Source organism: Zingiber officinale, chromosome 4B, assembly GCF_018446385.1.
Source record: "Zingiber officinale cultivar Zhangliang chromosome 4B, Zo_v1.1, whole genome shotgun sequence".
In the NCBI taxonomy this organism is placed as follows: domain Eukaryota; kingdom Viridiplantae; phylum Streptophyta; class Magnoliopsida; order Zingiberales; family Zingiberaceae; genus Zingiber; species Zingiber officinale.
The window spans coordinates 79610348-79623375 of record NC_055993.1 but is presented as its reverse complement, the minus strand read 5'-3'; the positions used below and the strand labels follow the sequence as shown (position 1 = coordinate 79623375).

General features: G+C 35.3%; 1 long non-coding RNA gene across 1 annotated transcript; it reads left to right on the top strand.

The window, feature by feature from the left end:
- Positions 1-4966: 4966 nt before the first annotated feature.
- Positions 4967-8764, top strand: LOC121977639. Its single transcript, XR_006110983.1, has 3 exons — positions 4967-5225; positions 8148-8227; positions 8308-8764. It is a non-coding gene; the product is annotated as an uncharacterized LOC121977639 (long non-coding RNA).
- The last annotated feature ends 4264 nt before the right edge of the window (positions 8765-13028 follow it).

Genomic DNA, 13028 nt, shown 5'->3' with positions numbered 1-13028 from the left:
AAGTCCTGGTGAGTGAAGCCGGGCAAGGGAAAATCCAGATGGATCAAGGGTGATCGGACATCTGGTGTTGAGAAGTCCAAGTGAGTGAAGCTTGGCATATGGAGTCGGAGAGGGCTCGGTAGCTCGTTCTCCGAACTAGGTTAGAGAGGGCACTCTAAACCTAGGAGTTGGATCGGTCTGCAGACCGATCCAGTGATACTCAGTGTTTCCTGATCGGTCTGGTGACCGATCAGTGACCGATCAGTATGCTACTGATGGTTATCTGATCGGTCTGGAGACCGATCAGAAGGAGATCAGAGACGCAGCCGAGAGAGGTGGGATCGGTCTGTGGACCGATCCAGCTGTGGCCTGATCGGTCCACAGACCGATCAGGAGATTCCCTGATCGGTCGTGGCGACCGATCAGGAGACGATGTCGCGGAAGCACAGCCAGAGTTGGGATCGGTCTGTGGACCGATCCAGCTGTGGCCTGATCGGTCCACAGACCGATCAGAGTACGCACAGAAGGTTCTGTGCACTAACTGATCGGTCTGGGGACCGATCAGAACAGGGCCTGATCGGTCCGTAGACCGATCAGGGTTCTAGCCGTTGCGACGCAACGGCTAGTTTCTTCGCTGTCTTCTTCGCAGGTATAAAAGAGGGCTACAGGACTTCGGTGTGGACTCTCTCTGCTACTTCTTCTTCCTTCTGGAAGTGCTCTCCTGCCTGAAGCTTCTGCTTCTTCTGGTGCTCCGAGCTTTGCTGAGCTCAACCGCTGCTGAAGCTTCGCGTGAGCTTCCCCGACAGTTTTCTTGACTGGTTTGCTGTTGCATCTGTCCGTGGAGTTGCTACTTCATCCGGGACCCCAGTCGACGAGAAGGCAAGCCTGTTTGTTTTACATTCATTTTGTTCTTGCTATTCTTCTTGTACTCTTTGTTTGCTGTTGCAAACGTTTGTGGCGAGGTTTCTCCACCCACAAGGAGTATATTGTATTAGCCGGTTCTCCGGGGACTCATCCACCGACGGATTGACTGGACTCGTCCACCTTACGGACACGCCGAGGAGTAGGAGCCCTAATCTCCGAACCTCGTTACATCCTTGTGTTAAGGTTTGGTATTCTTCCTTTCGTTTCTATTTGTGGTTTCCGCTGCGCTAACAAATTGTAGGAAGAAACGCGAGAGATTTGGGGCGGCTATTCACACCCCCCCTCTCTAGCCGAGTACGAAGGATCCTAACAGAGTCAACTTCGACTCTTTCTATGTTTTGATCATTCAAATTTAGACTTCTAAGTTCAAATTGAATTTCTCCTACATCCCTCGATTGATCATTTGATTTAGGGATTTCTTCAAATGCTACATCCGAGGACTCTTCAATCAATTTAGTCCTATTGTTGTAGACTCGATAGGCTTTGCTGATGAGAGAATATCCGACCAGTATCTCTTCATCAGCCTTAGCCGTGAACTTTCCAAGATGATCCTTGGTGTTCAAGATAAACACCTTACAACCAAACACCCTAAGATGTTTAATTGTAGAGGGTTTTCCAAACCAAAGTTCATGGGGAGTCTTTCCTAAAAACCTATGTATCAAGACTCGGTTTTGCACATAGCAAGCTGTATTTACAGCTTCAGCCCATAAGTAGCTCGGTAGTGAGTACTCATTGAGCATGCTTCGTGCAGCCTCTTGCAAGACTCGATTCTTTCTCTCCACAACCCCATTTTGCTGTGGGGTCCTTGGAGTAGAGAACTCATGCCTATATCCTTTTTCTTGACAAAATTCTAAAAATCTATGATTTTGAAATTCTCCACCATGATCACTTCTAATTGTTTTAATTGTTGTTGATTTTTCATTTTCAGTTCTTCTACAAAAGGAAACAAAAATATCTATGGTTTGATCCTTATTTTTCAAAAGAAAGTCCATGTATATCTAGTAAAGTCATCAATGATCACTAAGCAATATCTACTTCCATTCAATGAAATGACATTACTACAATCAAATAAGTCCATATGCAATAAATCTAAAGCAGTAGAGGTACTTACAACGCTTTTACCTTTATGAGACGCTTTTATTTGCTTACCCTTTTGACATGCATCACATAATTTTGTCTTTTGGTACTTGATGCTTGGTAGGCCTCGCACTAATCCTTTGTTGGCCAGCTTTCGAATATTCTTCATGTTTACGTGGGCCAACCTCCTATGCCAAAGTCATGATTCTTCTTCTTTTGACATGAAACACTTAGCAAAGGCATTAGTAGCACTTTTAAAAGATACTTGATAAATGTTATCTACCCTTGTGCCTACTAGTACCGTGTCAAGTGTGTCAATGTGTTTGACCAGACATTGACTTGAATGAAACTCAATTGTGTAACCCGTATCACACAATTGACTGACACTTAGGAGATTAAAGGTCATCCCCTTGACTAGAAGGACATTCTAGATTTGGAGACATTCGGATATATGAATGTCTCCAACTCCTATAACCTTAAGGCTACCATTATTACCAAATGACACATTACCTCTATTTTTGTTTTGAATCGTGGTAAAGAGTGACTTGTCCCCGGTCATGTGCTTGGAGCATCCACTATCAACAAACCAAGTTGATAGATGCTCCCCCTTGACCAATGCCTACAAGACACGAAAAATAGATGTTTTAGGTACCCAAATCTTGGGACCTAATGCATCTACAATGAAAGACCTAGGAACCTATGCCTTGGTCACAACCTTCCTAGTCTCATGAACCCTAGAAGCATGTGATCTATGAAATTGGGTTCTAGACACTAGTGAAATGAAACTAGACTCCTTAGGTTGATATCCTAACCCAGCCTTGTTGTAGACCGCCCTTTGGGCATTTAGAATCATATCTAAGGTCTTAGAGCTAGTTGAGAATTTTTCAAGCATTTTCTTGAGTTTCTCAACTTCACCCTTTAAGGTTTTGTTTTCATCCTCAAGGACCTCTAGATGTAGGTTATCAACCTCATCTTCCCTAAGGGCCCTCAAGTGCTCTACTTCATCTTTTAATGATTTAATTTGAGTTTTTGATTTCTTAAGCAAAGTAGATAAATGTGCAATGGTTTTATAACATTTCTCTAAATGAGGAGAGGCTACCTCTTCATCATCCGAAGATGATGAAGCCGCGGTTGAGGTGTCACTTGTGTCACCGTCACTCCCAGAATCCGGTTCCTCCCTTGCCATGAACGCTAATTGACGTGTGCTTTTCTCCTTCTTCTCTTCCTCCGATGAGCTTGAGGAGGATTCATCCCAAGTAGCCTTGAGAGCTTTCTTCTTCTTGGCCCTTTCCTCCTTCTTCTTGAGTTTTGGACACTCGCTCCGATAGTGTCCTTTCTTGCTACACTCATAACAAGTAACATTAGTTTTATCAACATTTTGATCGATAGGTTTACCTTTCCCTTTGTATCTCCGGCTTCTTCTCATGATTCTCCTTACAAAGTTGGTCATCTCGCTTGATGATGATCCACCTTCATCATCGGACTCGGAGGAGGATGAGGATGAAGAAATCTCTTTTTCCTTCTTCTTTTCTTTCTTCCTTCTTCCATCTTTGCTCTTTTCTCCTGCAACTAAGGCAATACCTTTCTCTTTTTGACCCTTGTTAGCAAACTCATGGAGTTCCATTTCACAAAAAAATTCATCTACTTTAACAATTGAAAGGTCCTTGGAGACCTTGTAGGCATCTATCATAGATGACCACAAGACATTCCTAGGAAAGGCTTTGAGAGCATACCTTACGAGATCGCGATTCTCTACGCGTTCATCTACGGAATGAAGACCATTGATAATTTCTTTGAACCTTCCGTGTAGTTCACTTACCGTCTCGTTCTCCTTCATGATGAGGTTTTGTAGTTGGTTTAAGAATAAATCTCTCTTGGCGATCCGAGAGTCTCGAGTTCCTTCTTGGAGCTTGATGAGCTTGTTCCACAAGTCTTTTACGCTCGTGAATAGACCTACCTTGACGAGTTGATTCTTGGCTATCCCACATTGTAGAGTGACCACTGCCTTGGCATCAGCTTGTCCTTTGCGAGTTTGCTCGGTGGACCACCTTGATGAGTCAAGTTCCTTACCTTCTTCGTCCTTCGGAAGTGTAAACCATTCCTTGACGGAGAACCACATTGAGATGTCGGTCTTGAGATAATATTCCATGCAGCTCTTCCAGTATTGAAAGTCTACTCCGTCGAAGTAGGGTGGACGATTGGTGCTAAACCCTTCCTTCATAGTCATTTTCTTACTCTTTAGGGTGTTAATCCGGATGAAAATGTTAAAAACAGATCAATTTTTTGGATTTTCGGTAAAGATTGACCTATTATATTCTATAACTAAAAATTAAGGATGAAAATATTAAAAACAGATCATTTTTATTGTTACGAAATTGTAAAATGATCATTTTCTTATAATAAAGATTTATCTAGGTTTCCATTCATTTTCTTCTTCCTTTCATTCACATCATGATGATATAAATAAGGTATAGAATATATCTTATAGAAGTTGGTATTTCTTAGTGGATTGTTCGTACAACTCGACCACCTTAATTAGTTCGTCTAACAATCGATGAGCCTAATTAGCCCAACAAATATATTCAACTTGACATATTAGCTGTGACAATCGACGAAATTAGTTATCTTATATGATTGACCATTTGAATTTAGCCAAATTAATATGTTCTATTAGTATTTTTTTCTCTTTTTAGAAAAACACTTGCAAAGTGTGTTTGGTTGGGGGAATAATACATAATTTTGGTTATCAATATGAGGTTATGTATGATGATAACCCGTTTGGTTTTGATAACAAATAATTCCCAAGTAATAATATATGCCTGCCACGTCAGTAAATTGGCATGCAATTCGAAATTACATTACTTCCAAAACGTAAGATTTTGGATGATTCCAAAATTAACAATATTTTTTTCCTAAAATTATCCTTCATTTTTACCATTGCAGACAAAAATGCCTCTAAATTTTTATCAAATTTCAATCCGTCCAAATTTCCTCCAAAATTCTGTCTGCGCAATCCGCCCGAAAATCTCCAATTCTCCTCCCTCCGCCACTGTCTACTCCACCTCCTTCCTCTGACAGTACCTTCTCCATCCGTCGCCGTCTACTCCTTCTTCCTCCGTCACCGTCTACTCCTTAGCTTTCCTCCGACAGCACCTCCTTCTCCCTCCGCCGCCGTCTACTCCTCCACTTTCCTGTTGGTTGTCAGGTTGGTGCTGGGGCATCCAAGAAGAGTCGACCAACTACAGGTAATTTGAATCCATCCATTGAGAAAGTATTTACTTGTTTTTTAGTGTATCTTCATTTCAAGATCCATGATTTTATGATTTTGCGATTTTTTTAGCTTTGATTTGGATTTTGGGATTTTGTTTATCCAACGCAAGTATTTATTTGATTGATGTACAGCAAGATTGTTTAGATTTTAGGAGAGTTTTATCAGAAGTCCTTCCCCCTTTGTCTTCGGCTTTCGATGAAACATACCATCTTCTGCCTTTGCCTTCTACCTTGCCCTAATTGGGTGCCTTAGTTGACAATCTGACCCTTGCTTTTCTTTAGCTAAAGAATGTCAGCTACCTGACCTAAATGTTAGTTATTTCTTGATCAGAATTTGTTAGCGTATAGCATATTGGTCGCGTGAATTAATTGATGCATTCTCTATATTGTCGAAATCAAATGTGCGATCAGAAAATTTGCCTTTCCATTTTTTTTTCAAAAGGTCTTATTCTTCTTGAAGATTTATTTGGTGCTGGCATGTTGTTATAGTTACGGTTTGCTTTTTTGCATTTACCCGTTTCTGTATCTCCGGCTTTAATCCTTATGATTGTTTGGATTGTTTGTGGATGGGAATATTGACGATAGAATTCACACACATATTATTAATGATAGCATATGATATATATAAATATCATTCCAAGTGAAAATAAAAAAATACATAAATTAGAAAAAATAATAAGTATTTCCTAATAATAATTATTCTCTAATAATTAGGAAACAAATAATTATTTTCTAATAATAATTATTCCCTAATAACTACTAAATAAATAAATATTTATTTATAATAATTATTTCCTAATACGCCCTCTCAAGATGGTGTCCCAGAAATGACACCAATCTTGTTACAAATAGCAAACAGCCGAGGTCAAGAAAGCGACTTGGTAAGTGCATCAGTCAACTGATCTTCAGTAGAAATATGAGTAGCTCGCAGTTTGGAGGCTCAAATTATCAGTGAAAGGCACAACAAGCGTGGTAACCGGAAGAAGCAGATATGTCAAAAGTGACTTAATACATTGGATCTGAGATGCCTCAGAGGCAATGGCGCGATATTCATCCTCAGTCGAAAAGCACGCAGCTGTGCGTTGTTTGGAAGATGAATCAAGAGTATTTGTGAGAGATAGCCGGCGAGTGATGTCATCAGCGACAACCATTGTAGAAGGCGGTCGATGGTTATTATTTTAGAGCAAAATCCAACAGTGCGATCAACGAAACGACGATTTGTTGAACTTTGCCTTTGATGAAAGAAGACAACAACTAGAAGGAGACGAGGTGTTGTTGTTTGAAGGCTAGAATCTGACTTGTCATCGGAATAAGAGCAGCAGAGACAGAAGGTTGCAATTTGATGGCTGCATATGCTGGAGTAGATGTAGAAAATCTGCTATTGAACAAAACTTGAAAAAAAAAAACTTGCTATTTGACATATCAGAAGATGGCTAAAACAATACTCATGAAGGAAAGGCCGCTATAATGCGGCTGCTACTTAATAAAAACAAACAAACAAAGGAGAGGAGGAAGATGAAATTTGATGTCTTTAAATTTAAGAAAAAAGATAATAATATTGCTCTTGCTATGAGAAAAAACAAGAAGAGAAAGAGAAAAGAGGAATTGAACCTCGCTATTAATAGACTTTTTGAAAAAAGAAAACAAAATTATTATACGGTGAAAAAGAGGAAGTCAGAAAAGAGAATTTCTTTTTTAGGATAAAAAAACATAAGAAAGGAAAATAGGGGAGAAAGAAGATTCTAAGAAAGTTAAAGAGATCACAGAAGCGGCTGGACAGAAAGCCTGAGAAAAGGCGACACCGATGAAGGAGGTGTCACAGGATGGACTTGAACCCGTGAAAGAGAAAGCGAAGGAAGCGGTGGAGTCACTAAATTTGTAGGGAAAAGAAGGCTGGTGATACAAGGACGTCGGCGGCGGTGGAACAGTAAGAACTTTTTTTTTTTACGGCGATAAGGCCGATGGTGGGCTGCCTTTGTGCGATGATGCCTCCTCTGGCCGCAGCAACAGGTGAACAGTAGAAAAGACGAGACAGCGACGAATCCCGTTGGCGTTAGTGGCAAAGAGAGGAGAAGCTAAGCTAAGGTTTTTGTTTTTTTTTTTGAACCGTGAAAAAAGGAAATGCGGAAGAGAAGAGAAAAAGAAAGAAAATTAAAAAAAAAAATATACTGTTAAGCTTATCGCCCTGATATCATATTGACGATGGAATTCACACACATATTATTAATAATAGCATATGGTATATATAAATACCATTATAAGTGAAAATAGGAAAATACATAAATTAGGAAAACAATAAGTATTTCCTAATAATAATTATTCTCTAATAATTAGGAAACAAATAACTATTTTCTAATAATAATTATTCCCTAATAACTAGGAAATAAATAACTATTTATTTATAATAATTATTTCTTAATAGGGAAGGTATGTTTTTTTGTATTTACCTGTTTCTATTTCTGTTGGAATAAATTATTAGATCTAGAAAATTAGCTTCTAATTCTATGCTTTAAATTCTAATTAATAAGGAGATGTAATTAATTCTATCAGATGAACAACTTTGGGTTGCTATGGAGGAATTTCATTGGCAATGTCAGTGGAGATAAGACACTAAATTTGTGGAGGTAGAGAGGAACAAACATACTTTCATGCAATATTGGAAGAACAATCTTTGTAGATGGTCAACAATTTGCTACTAAATTATATCAAATTTTGCATCTAAATTTGTCATATGAAATGGACTTCTAAGACAATGTCTGATAACTTGCAGTGCTCCTAGAATAAATATTGTGTTTGATGACATAACTTAGATACATTTATTTTGTCCATCAGTAGTATTTTCTAATTTATATGAGTCAGTATATGAGCTGAATGTCATTCCATCTCTGAAATTTTAGGAGAGGCTATCGTTGGTTTCTGAGGACCACCTCAAAATATTAGTTCCTGGATCTCACTTTTGCGTGTGTTGTCAGACAAGGTAAATGTGATCAACCTGATATTTTATTTCACTTTGTTCCTAAAAGTTCTTTAATTTATGGCACTTTCCTATTTATTCAGGATGCAATAGCAAAGTGTTTGAGCTCTTCAATGGAGGGGGAGTAGTTGTTCTTGCTTGTGTTAAAGTCAAGTCTGAATTAATTGTTGAAGGGAGGCGAGCAACTGGTGGGTCTCCTCTTATAAAAAAAAAAATGATTAATCAGGTTGCGTAACATCGAGCCTGGGGTGATAGGTCTCCTCTTATAGCCACGGTGAAGAGATGTCATTCGCAACTTATTTACGATGGATTCTGTTGTTCTTTGATGTATATATAAAACTGTGTGATTGTAAGCATCATGCATGTATTATTGAAACATGCATGTCCACCTGAAGAAAGCTGCCTATTCATCCAACTTCAGGCTGAGGTTTATGGCAAAGGCTACTGTTTGTCTTGTACACAAGGCATTTTCAACGTTTGAGTTATTCTTATTTAATAAAAAATGATGCATCTCTTCTGGAGATGATAGCTTGTCGTTCACTTTCTTTGGGTGATTTTTATTTTGTTATGACTGAACTGGAAATTCAAATGTGACTTTCAGTGAGTAGCTACGAAAGTAATCAGAATCAATCGACGGAGAGCATCCATGTCCTGGAGCAAAACTTGGATTCAAAAAATATTTACATCCATAAAATCAATTATATTTATTTATTATATATATTATCAACTAATTATTAAATATTAATATTATTAATTTAATTTATTCTAAAAAAATAATCAATTATCAAATTGATTTAGTTACAAAAATACTTAAGGTTGAATCAAGAGTAATATAGTAAATGTTCAATTAGATTATACACTAAAACCTTCAATAAATAAATTTTTATTATATTATCTAGGATTGAATCAAACAATATTAGATTATATTTTATTTCTAAAAACATTAATTATATAATTATCTGATAATTATCCTTATAATTTAAAATTTTGGTTTGAGAAATACTATACAAATATATTTGCAAATCCTTCCAATTTTTTTTAAAGTCACAATTCATTTGAAAAATCTAATGTTTAAAAATTATTATTTGACAAACTTTTTGTAAAGATTTTTTTTTTTTCAAAATTGTCTTAATTATCAGCATATTTTCTTTTTAAAATTTACTTAACTCGTCTTTAAACTTGTGCTAAAAATTTTTACTATTTTTTTTTAAATATTTTGAAAAATACTTATCTGTGAAAAATTGTTTCAAAATAGTATTTTTTTTTAAAAAAAAATAACTAGTGAATCGAAACTTTGTTTTATTCCAATATTATTTTAAAAATCATGTTTTTCAAAAGTATTGAAAATTTTGTTTCGAAAAGTTTATATGAAAATATTTATTAAATTTATTTTACTTGAAAATTGTATTCATACTTTAAAAGAAAAACATGTGTTAAAATTCAGTTTTATATATGTTAAAAATTTATACTTGAAAGTAATTTTGAAAAATAATTTGCAAATGATTTGAAAACTACTTCCAAACTTTAATAGTTGAAAAATATTTTGAAATTCATACTTGAAAATGTATTACTTAGATGAAAAACATGTGTTAAAAACTCAGCTTCAAAAAGTATTTTGAAAAAAATTGGTTGTTTTCAAAGTATGTTTCAAAAAGTTATTGGAGAAAATTTTTGATTCTAAAATGTGTTTGCAATCTGTACTTGGGAGAAAAACTTAAATGATTTTGACTTTCAAATCTTATGCGTGGACTAGCATTATTTTTTAGAAAATTTCTTTAAACATATTGATTGATGCTTATTAGTCGCATAGATGGCTATTCATGTATTAAATTTTTTAATGAATGGAGGGTAATGTGTTAAGTTAGAAAAATTGGAAAACTTACTCAAATCACCTTAGAAAAGTTAACCTTACTTTTTTATTTGTTATTTTTTTCTAACTTTAACTCAGATTGTCATTGGATCAAAAAGAGAGATTATTAATACAATTAACATCAATGGTCAAACTCAGATTTTGATAATAACAAATAATTTAAAGTTAGATGTTGTATGATCTAACATTGTTATCAAGTGTGTAGGAATTGATGTATCTAGTTGACTTGATATCATGCTGAAGTCTAGTTAGTTTTGAAGACCTGATAACTGGCATGAAGTCTAGATAGGTCAAGGAGTGACCTGATATTTGGTAGGAAGAACAGTTGGGTCTGCAGGACCTAACAGTTGGCTGAAGTCCAGTTGGGTCTGCATACATGACAATTGGCAGGAAGACCTGGTGGGTCAAGAGGCAAGTCAAGTGACTGCAAATAGTAAGGTAAGCACTGAAGGAGAGTGATTCAGTGAGGATAAATTCCAGTAGGGACTATAGGCGCCGGTCCAACTTAGGTCCATTTTGAAAATCTAGGTTGAGACCAAGACTAGATCTTAGTCTAGATAAGACAGGATCTAACTCATAAATATATATACATTGTTCATGCATATATTTTTCTAACTTTATGTTATAGAAACAAACGTAGATCTTCGAATTTTGCACGTATAACAACTGATAGAATTTGATTCTGAGTTTGAAATCAAATGATATGACCTCTGGAAGATTGATGTGTAAAACCAATATATTGGAGGCGCCTCGGATGGATTGGAGGCACCCTGGAGAGCTCTGGAGGCACCTCAGAGTGCTTTGGAGGCGTCTCAGAGAGCATGGAAAGCACCCTCAAAAGGATAAAATTCGCAAGTTGCGGGTTTTATCGACTCCGAAGATGAGGAGATAAAAATTGCTTATGGAGGTGCCTCAGACGAAGTTGGAAGTGCCTTCAATAGTCTATATAAGTCCTGTTCGAGTAGCATTCAACACACATCTCCTCTACGAGCTGTGAAGACCATTCTACTATTGCGAACACACCCTACTATTGTTGTGCTACTACTCTGTGACTTCAAACTGTTGCTAGCAGACCGACACTAACTCCTGAGCACTTCCTGATCTTCTTTCTGCGAGTTGGTAACAAAGTTAAATATTGTTTTTATTATTACTTGCAAAAAAAAGAACGTAGAATGTTATACTTCCCTTGCTTCGATTTTCTGTACTTGATTCCCACTTCCGGAGGTGCTGGAAGAGGTTTATAGTGGATTACCTATCGATACGGTATGAGGGATTGTGAGACTTGGAGTATGAGTCGTCGAGGACTCCGAACCAAGTAACTGATCGTGTACTTGTGTTTTTGTTTCTATTTTTGTTTAATTTCGCTGCGCACTTTGCTTTATAAAATTGAAAAAAAATAAGTTTTTTAAATACACGTGATTCACCCTCTCCCCTTCCCCTCCTCACGTGCGCACTGATCCTACAAGTGGTATCAGAGCTCTGTTAGCCCTAAATTGGTGCAATCACCAATCAAGCAGGGGGGTTTATTTTCTATTTTTTTTGCTTTACTTTTTCGATTTTAAGTTTTTCGAATTAATCTAAACTGGTTTAATTACCTCTTCAGATAAATTTTTTTTATTATGATTTCCTCGAATTGTTTGAAATTAGTGCAACACAACCCGAGCTTTATTATTTTTCCTCTTCTTCCCACACTACTTATCCCAAAACCTAGTTTTGGAATTTCTTTTTAATTGTGTTGTGCAAGAAATTGGAGCACAAAGAGACGCTCGCACAAAATATCAATGAACAACCACCATACGATCAAGAAGATTTCAACTTCTGAAGACGAACAAGGGAATGATTCTTAGGGAGTCAAAATTTCGACAATGTGTTGATATTGAAAAAGCCTTCTTGGAACTCAAAATTGAACAAAAATGTAACTAAGTTAATTTGTAATATTTTTACCTAACAATGTATTATACAGATTAAAAAAATCTGAGAATGTGTATGATCTTTGGACCCAGTTGATCAAGTTTTACAAGGAGTCGTTGAAGCAGGATGATCAAGTTAGAGTCAAACCAAGACACAAGTCTGAATCAACAGAAAAATTGACAGAATTAGGAGTTGTGCTTGAGATTAGTACAATTTACTAAAATACTCATGTTAGTAGAGAATTAAATAATGTGTATGATAATTTAGATAATTATGAAATTAAGACGTTGATCAAATTGGTATCAACCTTGACTTGGTCAAATAGAACACTGACGAAATCAATTCAAATAAATTAAATAATTTAGAAATTTTAAAATTAAAAAATAGAAATAATTAATAATTTAATTAATTCAAATATTAAAATAAATTCTAATCTAAAACTTAAAAATGATAAAATAAATTGAGATAATGACAATCTAGAAGTTTTAATCCAAAACAAAGATAATTTAATTAATAAAAATTTAAATCTTAAAGATAGTAGTATGGATAAAACTAATCTAATAAATTTAATTAATAATATAAATTTAAAAGACACAGAAAATATAAGGATAAAATTAAAATCAAATCTAATAAATTTAAAATTAAATATTAAAGATAACATCTTAAACAAAGATAATCTAGTAAATTTAAAATTAACTATTAATAAAAATTTAAATATTAAATATAAATCTTTAAATAAAGATAATTCAAATAATTTAATTATTTTGAAATTAGAAATTAATAAAGACTTAAATATTAAATATAATCGATTAAACAAAGATAATTTAAATAATTTAATAAATTTAAAATTAAAAGAAAATTTAAATATTAAGTAACTTCTTTAAAAAAGAAAGTTATCCCACTTAATTAATTCAAATTAAAAACTTAAATTTAAATTACAATTAATTAAATATTAATTAAATCTTAACTAAAAATTAATTAAGCTTAATTAAACAAAACATAAATTATATGATTCAGGGGGAT